The sequence below is a fragment of the Macrobrachium rosenbergii genome, chromosome 52, assembly GCF_040412425.1.
Source record: "Macrobrachium rosenbergii isolate ZJJX-2024 chromosome 52, ASM4041242v1, whole genome shotgun sequence".
Taxonomy (NCBI): Eukaryota; Metazoa; Arthropoda; class Malacostraca; order Decapoda; family Palaemonidae; genus Macrobrachium; species Macrobrachium rosenbergii.
This window is the reverse complement of record NC_089792.1, coordinates 21,284,356-21,302,738: the sequence shown is the minus strand read 5'-3', so window position 1 is coordinate 21,302,738 and position 18,383 is coordinate 21,284,356. Positions and strand designations below refer to the sequence as shown.

General features: G+C 35.1%; 1 pseudogene; it reads right to left on the bottom strand.

Moving 5' to 3' along the window:
- LOC136833740 (potassium voltage-gated channel subfamily KQT member 1-like) overlaps positions 1-18,383 on the bottom strand; it is a 708,908-nt pseudogene that overhangs the window by 168,661 nt on the left and 521,864 nt on the right.

The window sequence follows — 18,383 nt, the reverse complement described above, 5'->3', positions numbered from 1 at the left end:
AAATTCTGCATGGTTACCAAGGCCAAGTTAGGTTAGGTTAATTTTTGAAACATTTATGTAAATAATTTTATTGTTCATTGATTTTACAATAATTCAGCTACAATATCAAATATGTTAAATTACAAACCAAATAAATAAAATACATAACCGGGCTATACAACATTTTTTCAAATAACAAATAAATTTCGTTACAAAGTACAGTAGTTTATCAGTCCAACTTGTTTTCAAATAATACTTTTAAGAACACATGCAACATGTTATTACATACCGGAAAAGGATACAATCAATTCTCAATGTTTGAGCCTAAAATAAAAAAAAAATGGTTGTGTAGTTGTGAGATGAAATGAAACATGGCAATAAAAAGCTGTAAAAAAATTAAATATATAAAAATACAATATTGACATGGCAGACATACAAGAGTCTCATAAGCTAAATGAATTAAATCACAGGCCATATGTATCTAATGTAACTTATACAAAAAATGATCATTATGGGTTTATTGCAGCAAGTATTCTTTTCATAACTCCAAAATCAAAATCTAACTGTGGTCTTTGTCTAACATAATAATAATAATAATAATAATAATAATAATAATAATAATAATAATAATAATAATAGAGAGAGAGAGAAAGAGAGAGAGGTTGGCCACAAATATCACCAAGAAAGCACTGTCCTTACCTGTCATAGAGAGAGAGAGAGAGAGAGTTGACCACAAATATCACCAAGAAAATATATCACTGTCCTTACCTGTCCTAGAGAGAGAGAGAGAGAGAGAGAGAGAGAGAGACCAGATATCTCAAAGGAAAAGACAGTCCTGTCCTTTTACCTGTCAGAGAGAGAGAGAGAGAGAGAGAGAGAGGTTAATTTTTTTAGATCTCGCTGAGCAATCTTGTCCCCAGAATACAGACTGAGATAGACAGATAGAGAGATGAGAGAGACAGAGAGAGAGAGAGAGAGAAAAAATTCTGATCATCACCAAGAAAAGCACTGTCCTTACCTGCCATGAGAGAGGCGTAGAGAGAGAGAGCCAGGAGTTTCCATCAAGTTTTAAGACAGTCCCTGTCCTTCCTGACCATCCGGAGAGATCTGGAAAAACCGAGAGAGCCGAGGACGACAGACCAGAGAGAGGCTTCCATCTCCAGATCCGCTGACAAGGACAGCAATGGATGCTACGATGGTGACTATATCTGCAAACACAAAAACATCCACTGAGACCTACAGACATGGGAGAGACTTTGCAACGTTGGTCAGTTTGATTTTTTCTCAAATCTCTCGAGAATCTTGTATAAAGTATAGAATACAAAAACATGAGATAGCCAGATAGATAGATTTGACAAGACAGGAGAGAGATGCAATTTTTAAAAAATCTTTATATATTCATAACCACCCACGCCCTTCTTACCTGTCTGTATATTTATAAACGATATAGCCCAGGATATACGTACCCATATTATATATGTCCATTCGGACCATCGGAGGATCTGGAAAAAGAGGCCGCGGGACGGCCGAACACATACAGAACCAGTCCGCTGACATTTATTCAGTCAATGGTTTCTACGATGGTGACTATATCTGGAAATCAAAACATTATAAATTAAACATGTGGACATTCCCGCAAAATAGTTAAAAGGTTTGATAATTTTCTCAGAACATAAAAAAATAAATTAAAATATAAAATCAGTTGAACTTAAATAATATATATATATATATTTACACATTAAAGAACCAGTAAATATATATATATAAATATAAACTTAAAATGAACTTAATAAAAGTGTGTTAAATAAAAAAACATCCAAGTAAACTTAAGACACGTGGAGACTTTGCAGGATGAAAGAGGTAAAAAACTTTTTGAAAACAGCATTTATACAGGAGGAGGAGGAGGCGGTCAAGAAATATATATATAAATGTATATATGGTTATATATATATATATCCTATATATATATAAATATATGTACATATATATGTGTATATATGTGTATGTGTGTGTGTGTGTGTTTGTGTAAATTAAGAAACCTGAAACAAGTATGCTTAACAGCTCAACTACTAAGGGTCTGACACACGCAATCTTTAAATCTTTGTCAGAGGAAATCGCGCCTTTAAGCAAGGGATATTTTGGTTTTAATTTTGATGCCCAATCACGTCCTGAGAAGCAACTTTTCCTTGCATGGGTCACTGTTATTCGAACAATACCATATTATTTGTGACACTATCTAGAATGTAGGATTAAAATCGGTAACCCCAGTACTTTATTAACAATCTCTCTCAGCTTTCAAGTGTCATATAGTTAATTTTATATTTAATTAATTAAACTGGAAAAACAGTACGTGGCAATGTCAGCTGGGCTCTTGTGAGAAGAAACAGAGCTGGAAGACTCACACCTATTTCGATAAGAATTATGAGAAAGGAGGCTGGAGATGAGTGGATATTTGTGGAAGAAAAAGCACAGGAAAGACTGGGATGACGTTATTTTACAAAAGCGCTGGAGGAGTTGGTGATGATGATTTATATTAATAAAGTCCATAATTTATGAATGATTAAGTATAGACAATATTAACAAATTTGAACAGCCTTGCAACACACAAGGCCATGGAACTGCGAATAGTTGAAGCAGTACTGATTTAAAGATTTTTCTTTGGTTATTTTTTTTTACCTAACTGACATTTTCAGCAGCATAAATACGGCCAAACTATATCAGTAAAGAAAATGCCTAAAATAGGAGCCACCATTCTGGCAAATGCATAATGAAAATGCTTTACATAATTTTTTAGTGGATGGAACTGAGAAAGGTGGATGAGGGTGCTGGAACGCACTCCCCCCCCAAAAAAAAAAGTATTTAACGTCTGGTACAGATGGCAAACAGAAAGACATAAAAGTATACAAATAAGAATACAGGTTTCGTATTCTTTACTGAATACAGGCTGACAAGCTCATTCATTCGTTTATGCCACTCACACTAAACAAAGAACTGAAATATCTCGCTAAATAAAATATACACATAATGTTCGCGATATCTCGCAATTAGTTTTTACTGGTGTGCCCAGCATATACAGACTCATTGTAAGGTATTAATAACACAAAAATCTCTGTGGAAGTGATACTCTCACTGGTACCCTGAGATATGTTTTTGACATTAACCTTTTTCTCCAGACTTTTTAAAAGATCGGTGGTACTCTGAGATGTTTTTTAATTCTTCTCAGAATTTTAAACCATTGGTGGAATATGCTAAAAGGGGCAGACAGGAAGATAGGAGAAAGATGATCAAATATCATCTCTGCCAAAAGAAATAATGAGAAAGAGCATAGAAGCATTTCTGTCCGAACAACCGTCCTTTGCCCGTCATGTAACGCCAACGTAAAATATAAATACTCTATGGCGAACCCATGTCACTTTCACAAGACATTAGCCCATTGAGGAGGATCTCAATGAAAGAAGAGATTGTTTCAGCTTGATTTCTCACTACGAAAAGCCCTGGTCTCCTTACTAGTAAGACTATATATATATACACACACATATATATATATATATATATATATATATATATATATATATATATATATATATATATATATATATATATATATATATATATATATATATATATATATAGTGATATATATATATATATTTTTATAGAATAGAGAGAGAGAGAGAAATTTTGGACTGAATTCGCTTAACAGGGAATCATTATTATTATATTCTCTCAAAAGTTGACGGTGGATATTTCGGAGTTTGAATCGGGACTGTGGCCAGTATTATTATTATCATTATTATTATTATCATTATTATTATTATTATTATTCAATGACGATGGCATAATATAAACGTGTACTGGTTGCATTTGTGAAGAGACATTGGTTAATAACTTTCTTTTGTCTTTCAAAATCACCATCTCAAGATATAACCGATTGAATCCATTTCTTCCAACCACACCCGATTCTGTGAACCAACTCTTAATCAAATTGCTGTTGCTGACAACAAGGGGCCTCTTACAAGCGAAGCATATCTGATTTAAGCGGACCATTGCAAAGAAGAAAAAAGGATTCAAAAAGGTGTCTGTCTTCTAAACAAGTGTTCCAACACGCCACTATCCAGGTCAACACTCACTCAACCCGACATGCATTCGAAGTCACGATTCCCCAATCCTCGGATATAAAAGCCTTCCACCTGGATTTGCTGGTGAATACGGGGCGCACATGGGTTAGAAAATCATCGATGTAAATGAGTACCTCCATAAGAAATGACAAGTTTATTCTATTTGAAAGGAGTAATGAAAAAAAAAAAGAACGGCAGCACATTCCTTTCAAAGGAACAAAACAGAATGCATATTCATTCTTACATATAAGTTATAAACGACCTCATAAACTCCACTTAACCAGTCGTACATAAGATATGATTATAATCTTTCTATGAAGCAGAAAAGCTTAAATAAATCTAAAAAAGAGAACATAAAATCAAAACATTTAAACATTACAGATAACAATTTTCTAAACATGACCGGAAGCTAAGATTAAATCTTACTGAAAATGTCGATGGTCCATCAATAAATTTAGTCATTGTTCGCTAATGGTAAGTTATAAGTCCTATGATCCTTATTTCTTCGGATCTTTTATTTTTTTACATTACCTTCTGCCGAATGTTTGCAGAATAATGATAATAATAATGGTCAAGAAATCCAGCAGGCTCTGGAAGCTCTCGTTTGTATATACATTTCTATTATATATTTACACTTACACCACTGTGGATTTCTTCACCATTTTAGTGACTTATGTTATTATTATTATTATTATTATTATTATTATTATTATTATTATTATTATTATTATTATTATTATTTTTCAGAAGATGAAACATATTCATATGGAACAAGCCCACAGGGCCATTGATTTGAAATTCAAGCTTCCAAAGAATATGGTGTTCATTAGGAAGAAGTAAGAGGAGATAAAGGAAATATATAAAGAAGAGATCCTACTTATTAAAAATGTAAAATAAATTATTAAATTGATAAATAGATAAAAATATATTAAAATACAAGGAGAATAGTATTAGGGTAGTAATGCATTGCATCTTCGCTTGAACTTCTGAAGTTCCAATTGCACGACATCCTCTGGGAGGCTGTTCCACAGTCCAACAGTGTGAGGAATAAGGGACCTCTGGAACTGAGAAGTTCGACAGCGAGGCCACATTTACTGCATATTGTTGCTGCTGTTGAGCGAGTCTGGTTGCTCTCGGGAGGTAAAGAGGATCAGGGATCAATTGTGAATGTGAAAGATCTCTTGAAATACAACTAACGAAAAAGTGACAAACAAGAGACCATAAGTAAGTCATAACTGCTACTATTAGGAAACAGAAACCTACCACCACGAACCATTCTATCTAAAAAAGGTAAATCTCCGGCAGAAGCAGACATCCACACCGGAGAACAGTATTCTAGTAAAGGAAGTACAAACGACCTAAAACAGGTTGCACTGATTTTATCACTGCTATAAACATATGAGGCCTTACGAACGATACCTAACTTTCGTGCGGCATTTGCTGAAACTTTCATTAGATGTTTCTCAAAAGTTAGATGTGAGTCAAAAGTTACACCTAGGATAGTTAAAGCTTCAGACTCATTCAGCAAAGTCCCATCCACCTGAAGGGAGGATGGGGTGGGAAATCTGCATGAGATCTGCTAATCAACAGTAGTTTTCGTTTTACTGGAGTTCAGCCTCATACCCCACCGACTACACCATTCACTGATCTGGTCCATGTTCTAATGAGGCCGAGGGCAGCTTCATTTCTCATAAGTGGAGATATTACTACACCACAAGTGTTGCATCATAGGCATCCTGAGCAATTTTTTTCCCAGGCCAACAACCATACCACTTTATACACTAAAAATAACAGTGGACCAAGAACACTACCCTGTGGAACCTCAGACAAAATAGGTTTTGGTTAAATAAAGATCCCGTCCAAGGCAACTCGCTGCTGCCTGCCTTAAGGAATCTTGAAGTAATCTTAAAACACACCCACCAATCCAAGATTTTGAGTTCATAAATAAGTGACTTGAGATTTACTAAATCGAAAACAGCACAAATCTATTTGAATTACTGTGCACTCAAAACCCTTATCGAGGTTCCCTTGCAAATGGTATGTCAAGTCTAAAAGAGCATCGCAGGTACCTAACTGCTTCCTATTTGCATTATGACTGTCAGCTAACAATCCTTTAGATTCCACATACTTATATGGTGGCTTAAAAATAAGTTTTCAGCAACTTTGGAGAGCACGAGGAGAATAGAAACTGGCTTGTAGTTACTGCAGTCTGCAGATATGCCGCTCTTTAGAACAGGCATTGTGTTGCTAAACTTGCGCTCATCCGCAATGATACGACATCGACTTAAATATCTACAGAATCTACTAATCTTGGGAGACAACACACTAGAAACATTAAAAAAAATAAAGGGAAGAAACCATCAGGATCTTCTCCACCCCAGCTATCAAGATTATCCAGAATTTTCTTAACATCCCTAAAGCGAAATTCAAATTTTGTAAGAATAGGTTCTGGATGACGAGTATTAGGGAGGGGACATCCTCAGCTAACTGCTTCGATGAAGCAGTTCAGCCCGCCAGTAACCAATCTACCATCATCTGTTAAACTAGTGGTGGAATGGAAGACGACCTTGTTCCTAGAATTAATATCATGACAGTTTGGTCCACCATAGATGAGGCCGAGTAACACCGTCAAGTTTCCTCTTCAATGAATTATTGTAATTGCTCTCTACTGCATGGCAGTTCTATTCGCAGGAAGGCGAGACTCAACAAAAATGGTGTAATTTTTATTTGAACGATTTCGTCTCTATGTGTTGAATTTGATCTGCTTGACATGGTAGGCTCGTCTACATGTATCATCAAACCATGGCTGGTCATTTGCCCTAAATTTGATGACGTTTTAGGGTCATATCTTATTAAAATAGCCATCAGCATTTCATTTAACTTCTTGGGATTAGGATCTAATATGGCATCTAAAATATCAAGTGCCTGACAAGCTTGAATAATGCGATTCCAACTGACTCTGGATTTTAGCCAGACCGTTTTTTCCAATGGTGGCATCAGGAATATACGGATTGACAGATATATCCATCTCAATGGCGCAATGATCAGAAGTGCCTATTTATTCACAGACCTTGGACTTGACAATAGCTGGAGCATCTGTGAATATGAAGTCTGATCTAATACCAGAAATGTGCGTGGGTTCCTCAATTAGCTGGACAGAATCGGAGGATACACAGAATTCAAGAGCAGACCGGCCATGTTGATCTGTGGAATGTGAATTTAGCCACTCACTGTGCTTTGCATTACAGTCTCCACAATACGAACGAAGATTCTGAATTCTGTGACCGAGCCATACTATTCCTCACCAAGAGACAGTCACATGTAGAATCGTCGATATTTGGATTGCGGTAAAAACCATTATGTATACACATAAGACGTATAACATTTTTATGAATTAATAATAATAATAATAATAATAATAATAATAATAATAATAATAATAATAATAATAATAACAGACCCTCTTAACACCGCATCAAATTTTTATCAACAGGGGACATGACAGGCAGTTTAGACTCGATCAGTTTTAGAGTATAAAACCACAAGTTTCTAAATTTGACGATAAAGCTACAGTTTATTTTATTTTTCTACTGTTATACTAAGGGTTCCCATGAGGATCAGGTTTGTGACACAACGAAAGATCCCACTTGGCAGTTGCACTACCTTGAGAATCAACTGCTGATCACTAACATTATTGTTTACCATTTGGAAAAACTGCGTTTTCTTTACATTGCATTCTCAAAGAAAACGAATCTTATCACTATGTAAACCATCGTAAAAGGCTCATTTTGCAAGAATATTAAAGAGTACGAGTGCTCATAACGTTCTTTGAGATAGAAAAATAAGATATGAGTAAATAATGCAAGATTAAAAGAAATCTTACAGTCAGTGCAGCTGTACGTGCATAAAGTTAGAAGAATTTAAATGGAATCTTCTCCTGCTGAAGGGGAGAACGTATTGAGAGACACCTCAGCACCTCTTGAGCAATCATCAGCCACTCTCGGTTACCCTCTTGTTTGGGTTATCTAGGATAAATTTTGTCTTGTGGGTGCATTGTTCCACTGTCGCTTCCTTGGTTCTTTGGAAGGCCGCTGTTGTTCCTTATAAAAAGAGTGGCTACAAGGTTAGGTGCAACAGAAGGCTCAGAGATACCCTTATAGGATGCATCTGGTGGTACTCCACGGGTGATAATTCCCTGAAAGGTAACTGCTTCCTATCTGTAGGCCAAACTGCATTTAAATTTGTGCTAATAATGATCTTTTTATCTTTGTATGAAAGACAGGACCTTCAGCACCCACCAGGAACCAAGAATTTATGCAAGATAATGGGCATTTTCATTCGCATCAAAACAGGTGAAGAACTGAAAACCTTGCCTCATTCTGAAAACTAAATTCGGGTCTCAACTTCGCATATGAGACCAACAAAGAAAAATACTTCCTTTCCTTGACATCCCTCGATGAGAAAAATTAACCTATTAGAACACACCAGCTTCACATACAATTCAATGCTGGCGACTCTTAATTCATGGGCAGTGTCCAGACTTGCAGTAAGGTTTGTCACCAGTGCCTACACGAGGAAGGGCTTCTCCCACTGTGATGCCTAGAAAACTATCCATGCAGAACTGGACATGTGAAACACTTTTTGACAAGTAATGGATACCCCATCGATTTTTAGAAGACATGATTAGGAAAAATATGAAAGAATTCCACAACCAGCCAAAATGAACACCAAAAAATATGGTAATCAGCCAAAACTATCTACCACCACCAAGGTGAGATGGCCTACAGATAAAAAACCGGTGCGTTTTGGAGAACCACTACGCATGGCCGAACACTTTCAAAACTTTGCTTTGACCATCAGAAACAAATACATAACTTTAAAATTGTTGTCTTAAAATAAAAAAATGAGTCCTGTGGTTCTTGTGATCAACTCACTTGCGAGAGGACCAAGATTTGATTCCTGAATGTGCCGAAACTATCAAAGCTTTTGGCGTTAAATTTAAATGTACTTCTATTGACCCAAGCAGTGAATTAGGTTCCTTGTACTTAGCAGATTGTCATGACTGGCAACCAGGGTGGAAGAGATCATGGGGCTAGCAGCCTCATCCCAATAACAACAGCTGACACTGGAGGGCTAACGTCTTTTGGAGCTCGCGCATTGGGAAAAGATCGGTGATATATATGATATATATATATATATATATATATATATATATATATATATATATATATATATATATATATATATATATATATATATATATATATATATATATATATATATATATATATATATATATATATATCTTTTATATATATATATATATATATCAGTAGATCTTTTCCCCTAATACGCGGTACTCCAAAAGACGTTAGCCCTCCAATGTCAGCTGTTGTTACTAGGATGAGGCTGCTAGCCCCATGATCTCTTCCACCTGTTTGCCAGTCATAACAATCTGCTAAGTACAAGGAACTTAATTCACTGCTTGGGTCAATAAAAGTACATTTGAATTTAATGCCAAAAGATTTGATAGTTTGATATATATATATATATATATATATATATATATATATATATATATATATATATATATATATATATATATATATATATATATATATATATATATATATATATATATATATATATATATATATATATATATATATCTTATATATAATTAATACATGCAAAAATGAAACCTAACCGGAGAACAGAAACGAGGAAATAATTACACACCCCACCAAAGCCAACCTCAGGGAATGTGGAAATTGGCGTGGCATAACATTATCCCCAGGTGCCTTGGGGTATTCTCGAGAGTAATTGTGAATAGAAATGAAGTAATTAAGAGATGAGCGCGTTATTGGAAAACGGCGGGGAGGAGGAGGTGCTGCGATGATTAGATTTTAATCTTTAGGACATATTGCACAGCAATGCTATGAAATGAGAGTCACGTTGATTCCATGTTCTGAAACGTGTGAAAAGGCTTTAAATAGTGCTTATAGTTTCGAAAGGCGATGAGCAAAATGGCATCCCTGAAAATGCTATCATCACGACAGACTTTTATGTAAAAACACTGTCAGGGACAGTAATGGTTAATGACAAACGCTGACAGTCAGGAAGTCAACTCCGGTTTCTGCAAGAAGGTACATCATCGCCTACACTCTAGGACAAGGTGGAATTTTAGAATATGATTAAAGTAGACGATGGAAAAAACTTTGGATTCATTGGAGCTAAGAGAGGAAGTTATTCGACCTGTATTTCGAAGTTAACTTCAAGCTGACGGAACACCTAAGGATGTGTAAGAAGGCACTGACAGTCAGTGAAAATTTAGAGTAATATTTATACATCAAGGGTAAGTTTTTTGCCCAATGTTGAATCATTTAAATATGTTGAAACAATCATTAGAAGTTATAAGCATGAAATAAATAAGAAAAGAGACCAGTACATATACATAATTAAAGCAACGTCGAAGAAAAAGTCCACCTCTGCTCATATTAAAAATAAATTTAAGTGGTATAAAAACATGATCGAGCCTGGCATTTGAGAGCAAAGCTGACAGAAGTCATCATAATACAAATGATGGCATGAGGGAGACGCACCCGTCAGGTCTAACAAACGTTGCTAACTCAATAAAAACATCACGATGGAAATGAGCGCGAGAAGTTGACAATGGAAAGTCGTTTAATGTTTGATGAACCTCACCAGATCCTGCATGAAAAAGAGGACGCGGTAAACCATAGGAAACCCGGATGTAGACAATGTGCAGGGACACTGGTGATGATAACTGTCATGGTTTGAATGCAAGGGGACAAAAACAGATATCGGCCCCGACTTGATTGTGACATCATGCATCGACTGGGCGCCGGAGGATAGGTAACGATAATGATGACTGGTGGAGAGTCATGTAGGGATAACAATTCTCAATCTAGCCGGGTACAGAGAGAGAGAGAGAGAGAGAGAGAGAGACTATACATTCATTCTTAAGAGGTTACAAACAGGGCTCCGAAACGGAGGCGGATTGAAGCATTATAAGCAACAACAGCAGAAGCAAAGGCAACAACAACCAGAACAATCAACAACAACAACAACACAATGAGGATGTCGGGAACGAGCTCTGGTATCAGGAAGTTATCCTGTTGTTCCAGAACTTCCTCGCAACTCATTCAATACTGGAAGTTAGTGATGGCAGTGTTTAATGGAATTCACCGTCTTAAGAGAGATGGCAATCAGTTGTTTTCATTAACAAGCACTGCAGAAATTGAATGCACATTCATCCATTTTTAAATCCAATTTCACCTAGTTGTCTAAGATGTGTAGTTACTGTTTTGCTATTCTGAGCTAGGTTTGGTGTAGTTATAATAATAATAAGAATAATAATAATAATAATAATAAGGAATAATAATAAGGAGAAGAGGAGAAAAAGAAGAAGAAAAAAGAACAAGAAAAGATTAAAACACTATTAAGAAGCAAGAAGAATTAATAAGGAGGAGGAAAAACAACTAAACGCTGTTATGCAAAAATCCACAACAAATGTATTAAAACACTATTAATGAACATAGAGGAATTTATTTCTGGTGATAGATCATCATTTCTCGCCATAATGTGGTTATCATAAGCTGTGGTCCTGTTGCTCACAAAATAACGTAAAATAATTTCATGGCCAGCACTAAGAGCTTAATCAGTCATGCATCAAAATAAATTCTTTTTTTTCACGATAAGCACCTCGGTTTCAAATTAGCCATACTACCATACGAACCGTTGAATTTGAAGGACATTTATAAATACAATGAAACATCGGATCTTTCCTAGATAGTGACCCCAAAGGGTTTTCGGGGATCGTTATCTAGGACTACTATTTTTTGGGGGTCATTATCTTTATGACATTTACAATCTTTTGTTTATGTTTTCACGGTAATCCCCAACGGGCTTGTACTAAACACGCCGCAAAGGTGGACACACACCGGGTTAAATCAAGCCTTGGGGGTCACCATCTTGGAAGGATCCGAGACACCATATTTTCATGCCAGATTATTCGTATTTTCTCACTCTAAACACCGTTCAATGTTTAACCTTTTCTTCGTATCGCTGCCCCTTTTCAGGCTCATTTTTATAAAGCTACAAAACATTTTTTCTTACCATTTCTTTAAATGTTATACTCTTTCTTACTTTGGTCTACATTGCTCTCACTCTTCCCTTAGTGCTCTATTCTGCCTTTATTTTTTCATTCACAATCTCTAATTTCTTTTCATGTTCAACGCCCTGCCCTTTCTCACTTTTTCTAAACACTTCTTTCTCGTTTTACACAGTAATTCGTCTAACATCTTCAATTATAATATATAATTATACACACACACATATATATATATATATATTATATATATATATATATATATTATACAATTAATATCATATATATAATAATATAAATAAAAATATATACTCTTTACTGTGAATACTATTTCACAATTAATATCATGCTTAAGAATAAAAAATAAAAATATATCTATTGCTTGAAACGTTTCGTGAGATATTGAGAACCAAATTTATTTTTTTTCATGTACAACCTTGCTAGCAAATGTCTAATTTTTCATTAACAATGGTAAACTATCAAATATGATGACAATGTTAAAGATCATGATACTCTGCAGACGAAAAACGGAATATATATGAAAAAAAGTTGTAATCCAGCAATAAAAGCAATGGACTGAATGATTTAAACGCGCATGTATGTTTTCAAACAGGGTCGATGGGAAGGGAACACCTAGCGCATTTATCCAGGCAACGATCAAGAAAAAATAAAGTGCCCAAGTGGGGTGAGGGTGAGTGGGGTGGGGATTAAGCTGAGCTCATGTTCCAAGGAAGAGACAGAGACCGCATCTTAAAGGACTTACGATCGGAAGAGTCATGGAGAACGGATGCAAAAATAGTCGTCTGGAAACGAGGAAATCAAAAACGCACCGTCAATGCTTAAAAACATTTCACTCCTCTGACAGTAAAAAAAAAAAAGAAGAAGAAAGAATAGAGCAGTAATCCATTCCTCATCCCTCCAGCAAAACAAGCGAAGAAACAAATAAGAGAGAAAGAATGAGACAAAAGAGAGTCGGATTCCGGCGGTTGATCACCGATTTCTTGGAGCTGAAACTCTGGGGAACTATTTAGGGGGAAACTAAATTTAGTGTGATCAGGGGATGTTGAAAATCAATGAGCCTCCGGTGGGAAGGAAGTGGAAAAAACACAGTCTCTCGGAAAGAGGAAGAACCATTTCAAATAAAGATAGCAGTGAATGAATGAGAGGAAATAATAATAATAATAATAATAATAATAATAATAATAATAATAATAATAACAACAATAATAATAATAATAAGGAAGCATTCATCGAGGTTACACTCACACTAATAATAATAATAATAATAATAGTAATAATAATAATAATGAAGCATTCAGTGAGGTCACACTCAGGTCACACTCACCCTAAAGAAAAATAGACATACCTAACTTAAATCGAACTATAATCTAAATTCAAGATACAAACAAGGAGGTTAATATCAGTTTGACAAAACATAATTTGCAGTCAATAAATTATTTTCAAGCAACACAAAATTAGATCCGTGTCTGGGTACATCAGAAGATCCAATCAACGCACTCTAGCCCATAGCTCTTCCCCACAACATCCATAGGTCCATCAATACTGTTTAGTGACACTTTGTGAACGGCAGGACAGGCAAGCATGTGCGAATACCTAACCATGTCCCACCTTCTTTGACGTAGTCAGTCGGAAATAATCACTGTTGGAATGGAAATATAAAAAGTGATTATTACGCCAAATAATTAATATTATTGTACATGGTTAATAATGCACATCGACTAGTCTTGTAAAGACAATATTATCGAAAACCTAAAGCATGACTAATAACGAGCTGAACTACCTAAATAATATCGCAGAAGAAGAAGAAGAAGAAGAGCCCAACTGAGACAATCTCCGACGCGACATTTCGATAATCCCACAAGACGAGGCTTCTCCTCGCACGTGGAGGGGGACAGCGATCGAGTCTTACTAAAGAAGACATTGGATCGACGATGGGTCACGTGAGCACGCATCCCCCGCCCCCAACACACCCCCCACAAATAAAAAATTATGTGAATAATACAGCGACAAGAACACGAGTCATGCCTCAAAAGTGTGAGGATAAGAGGTATCCCAATGATAAAGTAGATGGGATAAGTGGAGACGCGAAGACACTGTTTAGAGCGTACTGGAGGCCATTGCGGAAATGTGTGGTGGAAAATACTGAAGCTGCCGACTCAACAGTGAAGCCAGAACTGCGGTTACCAGAAATTACTCATTCTTACGCTTCTCAGAGAAAAACTAAAATATAAGAACAATGAGTGTTCTTCCTGGCAGTGAAGAATCCGTTGCTCTAAGATACTTGTTCCGTTCAGTAATGAGCGATCTTCCACCAACTGATCTTTTATCACAATTCATTAAGACGTACTCGTACAATAAATCCCTATTTTTCTACTTTCATTTCTAGGGAAACCAAAATGGGTTGAACAAGCCAAGAAAAACGCTCCCATGACTATGCACATTTTCGAATAACACGTCAAACTTTTAAAAGGCATCATAAAAATTCATATAATCATACAAAACTACGAGAAAGTACACATATAATTGCGCATACATCAAAACCATATATTTTTCCAGATAAGGAAAATATGAACTTATTATCAATCCTTTATATATAATACGTCATGCTAGAGTTAAAAGTCAAAATAATTATATTTTGAATTATAATGGACTTATTAGCTTTGAAACAAAATGTAGCATCCATATTCGTGAAACAAATTCTAATGAGTGTTCGCTTACAATTTTCGCTGTATCCAAAGCAGAAATCGTCCAAATGCTGTGGTTAAACCAATATTCGAGCCATTGAGATAAAGAGAAGGTTTAACTTTCTTATAAAAATAAAGTGGAAATATATATATATATATATATATATATATATATATATATATATATATATATATATATATATATATATATATATATATATATATATATATTATATATTTGTGTGTATATATATACACATAAATATACATAAATTACATACATGATACACACACAAACACATGCACGCAAACACACATACACTATATATATAAACTGACTCACGGGACACAGGTCTCTCAGGTATATACACTATATATATATATATATATATATATATATATATATATATATATATATATATATATATATATATATATATACATATACATATACACATAAAACAAAACTTTTTCCTTTGCTAACGAAGAATTAAGGGAAAAACAAGAAAATACTTCCATCCTCTCAAGGATGAATTACGAATTTAAAAGGCAGAAATATATATATATATATATATATATATATATATATATATATATATATATATATATATATATATATATATATATATATATATATATATATATATATATGTTTGTGTGTATGTGCATGTTTGTGTGTACGTGCACATACATCATCCACCGCCATACCTCTACCGTTTCAAAGGAACTTAGCTAGTGTCTTGCGTGAAAGCGAGAAGACTAAGGGATACGGAAAACAGCGTTGATGAAGAAAGCTATTTTCCCGGCTTCCGCTGTAAGCGAGGGGAGACGGAAGGTGAAATTCCCGTCGCCGCCTCACCCCTGACCTTTTGACACCCCTCTAAACTGCTGCTGGTGGACGAATAGAAGGAAAGAAGGGGAAGGGGTGAAGTTGAGAAGGGGTGGTTTGTAGTGGGGTTTGAATGGGTGTGGAGAGGAGCAGGGGAAAAATGGGCTCTGAAAGGCGAAGGACGAACAAACGGGCTGAATGGGGGGGTGGGAGGTGATGGGGACGGGGGTGGCGGGAAGGGATTTAAGTGTGACGTCAATGGCATCGAGATGTGTTTACGATGCTTAGGGTAAACAACGTAAGTGACTTTACTATGAAATACCTCTTGGTTTGTCTGGGGCTGTTTATGTCCACGTTTACTGCAGAAAGTTTTTGTTCTTTTATTATCTGATTCACATTTACTCTGTTCAGGGGTTTTCTATAAAAAAAAAAAGGTGGGTTTTAATTGTTTGGTTTAGCACCTAAAAATGACTTAGATTATCTATAAAATCTTAAGAGGTTTATTTTACGCTTTTAAAATACAATATTAAAAAATGTATTATTCACATTTACGAAATATATAAGCTACTCTTCATGAATGCACACACGAATTTTGCAATGAGATTTTAGTTTATTGAACATAATTCAATAAAAGCAACATATGCAGACTTACTGAATTTCTGCTTCATCGTAACTGAAAGAAGTTTCGCTAAAGACAGTTTCTTTCCACGTGGCTACAGGAAAGACAAAAGGTAATTTGCATATAAAGAAAGCCATTAAACTAATCTGACCTTGGATTACAAAATTAAACAAGAAACAGACGTTATTACGTCAGTAAGATAAACTGATAAATTAATCCAATACGAAATGTTAAATGTTTCACACAAAACAACGAAAAATAATTTTGAAACTTCCTTTGATATCTTACGGTCTTCACACACTTACAAGATAATGCAGCGCTCAACAATGTAATTCTATAATATGGAAGTTCAAACAGTTCCCCTAAAAAAAAAAAAAAAAAATTTTTTCAAATGTTTGCTCATCGCATCGTTTTGTAGACCATACTTTAATTTGCATGGGATAATTTCAATCCAAATAGTTGCGTATGTTTCAGAATGAGCATGTATACAACTAACATGTAGCTATTCAACACAGGACAATATTCATAATTAAGAGCTACTGTTTGACTTTATAGCATCCAAATGCCCCAGACATGGTACACTTATAAAACCCACGAGAATTAGAAATCAAAACTTCCCAACACTAGAAGAAAAGACGCGAAACTCATTATAACCAGCGTTATGATAAAAGAGAAGTTCATCACTCAAATAATAAAAATCTGTATTAATTTTCAAACGTGAAAATTTCAAGAACTATCAAAAGTTTAACACATAATGAGGCTAAACCCAAGTCTCCAGGGTCTTGGTATGATGAACGTCAAGAAAACAAACTTCACTTGGATGAGTTTAGCTTGAAGTTACGGCAATAAACACTAAAGTTCGAGCATCTTAAAATGCAAATACATACAGTATTTAGTATCTTCGAAACTATATTTTCTATTTTACCTGTTAGGGTTTTAATTCAGCACTTTAACTCTAAGTATCTGCCCACGGAAGGAGATTGATGATTAGCATTTATTTATTCGTAAAGCGTTTCGTTTAGCCTCGGGTCGTTTGCTTAAAACAGACACACAAATGACGTTTTGAGACTTCGTGTCTTAAAAATCATTCCAAGAACTATGCAAAACAAACAGTGAATAGCAAAAAGTGAAATATCCAGTGCAACGCAAAAAGTAAATATTAATTTTCAAAGCATAACCGAATATAAAATATCCAGTGCAAAGTAAAAATTAAAATATCAAATGTATAAGCAAAATAAACTAAAATATCCCCATGATATATAAAAATTCAGGCACCAATTATTCCTGATTTCCTTTTAATCTTTCAGGTTGGTCAGAGGAAGTCAAGGTGTATTTGTTTCCATTTTTTGACTTTCTGCCGTGCACATTATCCGAGTAATTACTTCACAAAGTGAATTGCAAAAAGTTAAATATCCAATGTACGTTAAAAAAAAGTAATAAGTAAGTATATAACAAAACGTGAATACCCAATGTATAATTCAAGGTAAACAGCCATAGTAGGGCAAAAATTAAACAAACACTGTTTTAAAAAGTAAACCACCAATACTTTAAAAGATCACTCACAAAGAGAAAGCAAAAAACCGGATCTCACATTAGCGAAACTTTATAGAAAAATCAGACAATAAGCATTAGCAAACATTAACGAGAAGACAGAGGGAGAGACCAGCAATGGGGAAAAGAGAGATTTTGAGAGAGAGAGAGAGAGAGAGAGAGAGAGAGAGGCATGGGCGCCCAACAATCTCGATCAGAACCAAAATAAAAATGCTGATTGACTGCTCTTCTCTGGTGATGACAGGATCGCTTTGTAACAAACGTCTTTCAATGAACCCATTAAATACTTCGGTTATATGAGCTGTGTGAAGGTAGTCGTTCAACAAAAGATGTTTCATCAACATGAAGGATTAAATGATGTATGTGAAAGTACTTCTACATCCTGTTCAGAGCTAATGACGGGCTTCATTGATTGCAAAACTTAGAGGAAAACATTGTAACGCACGATATT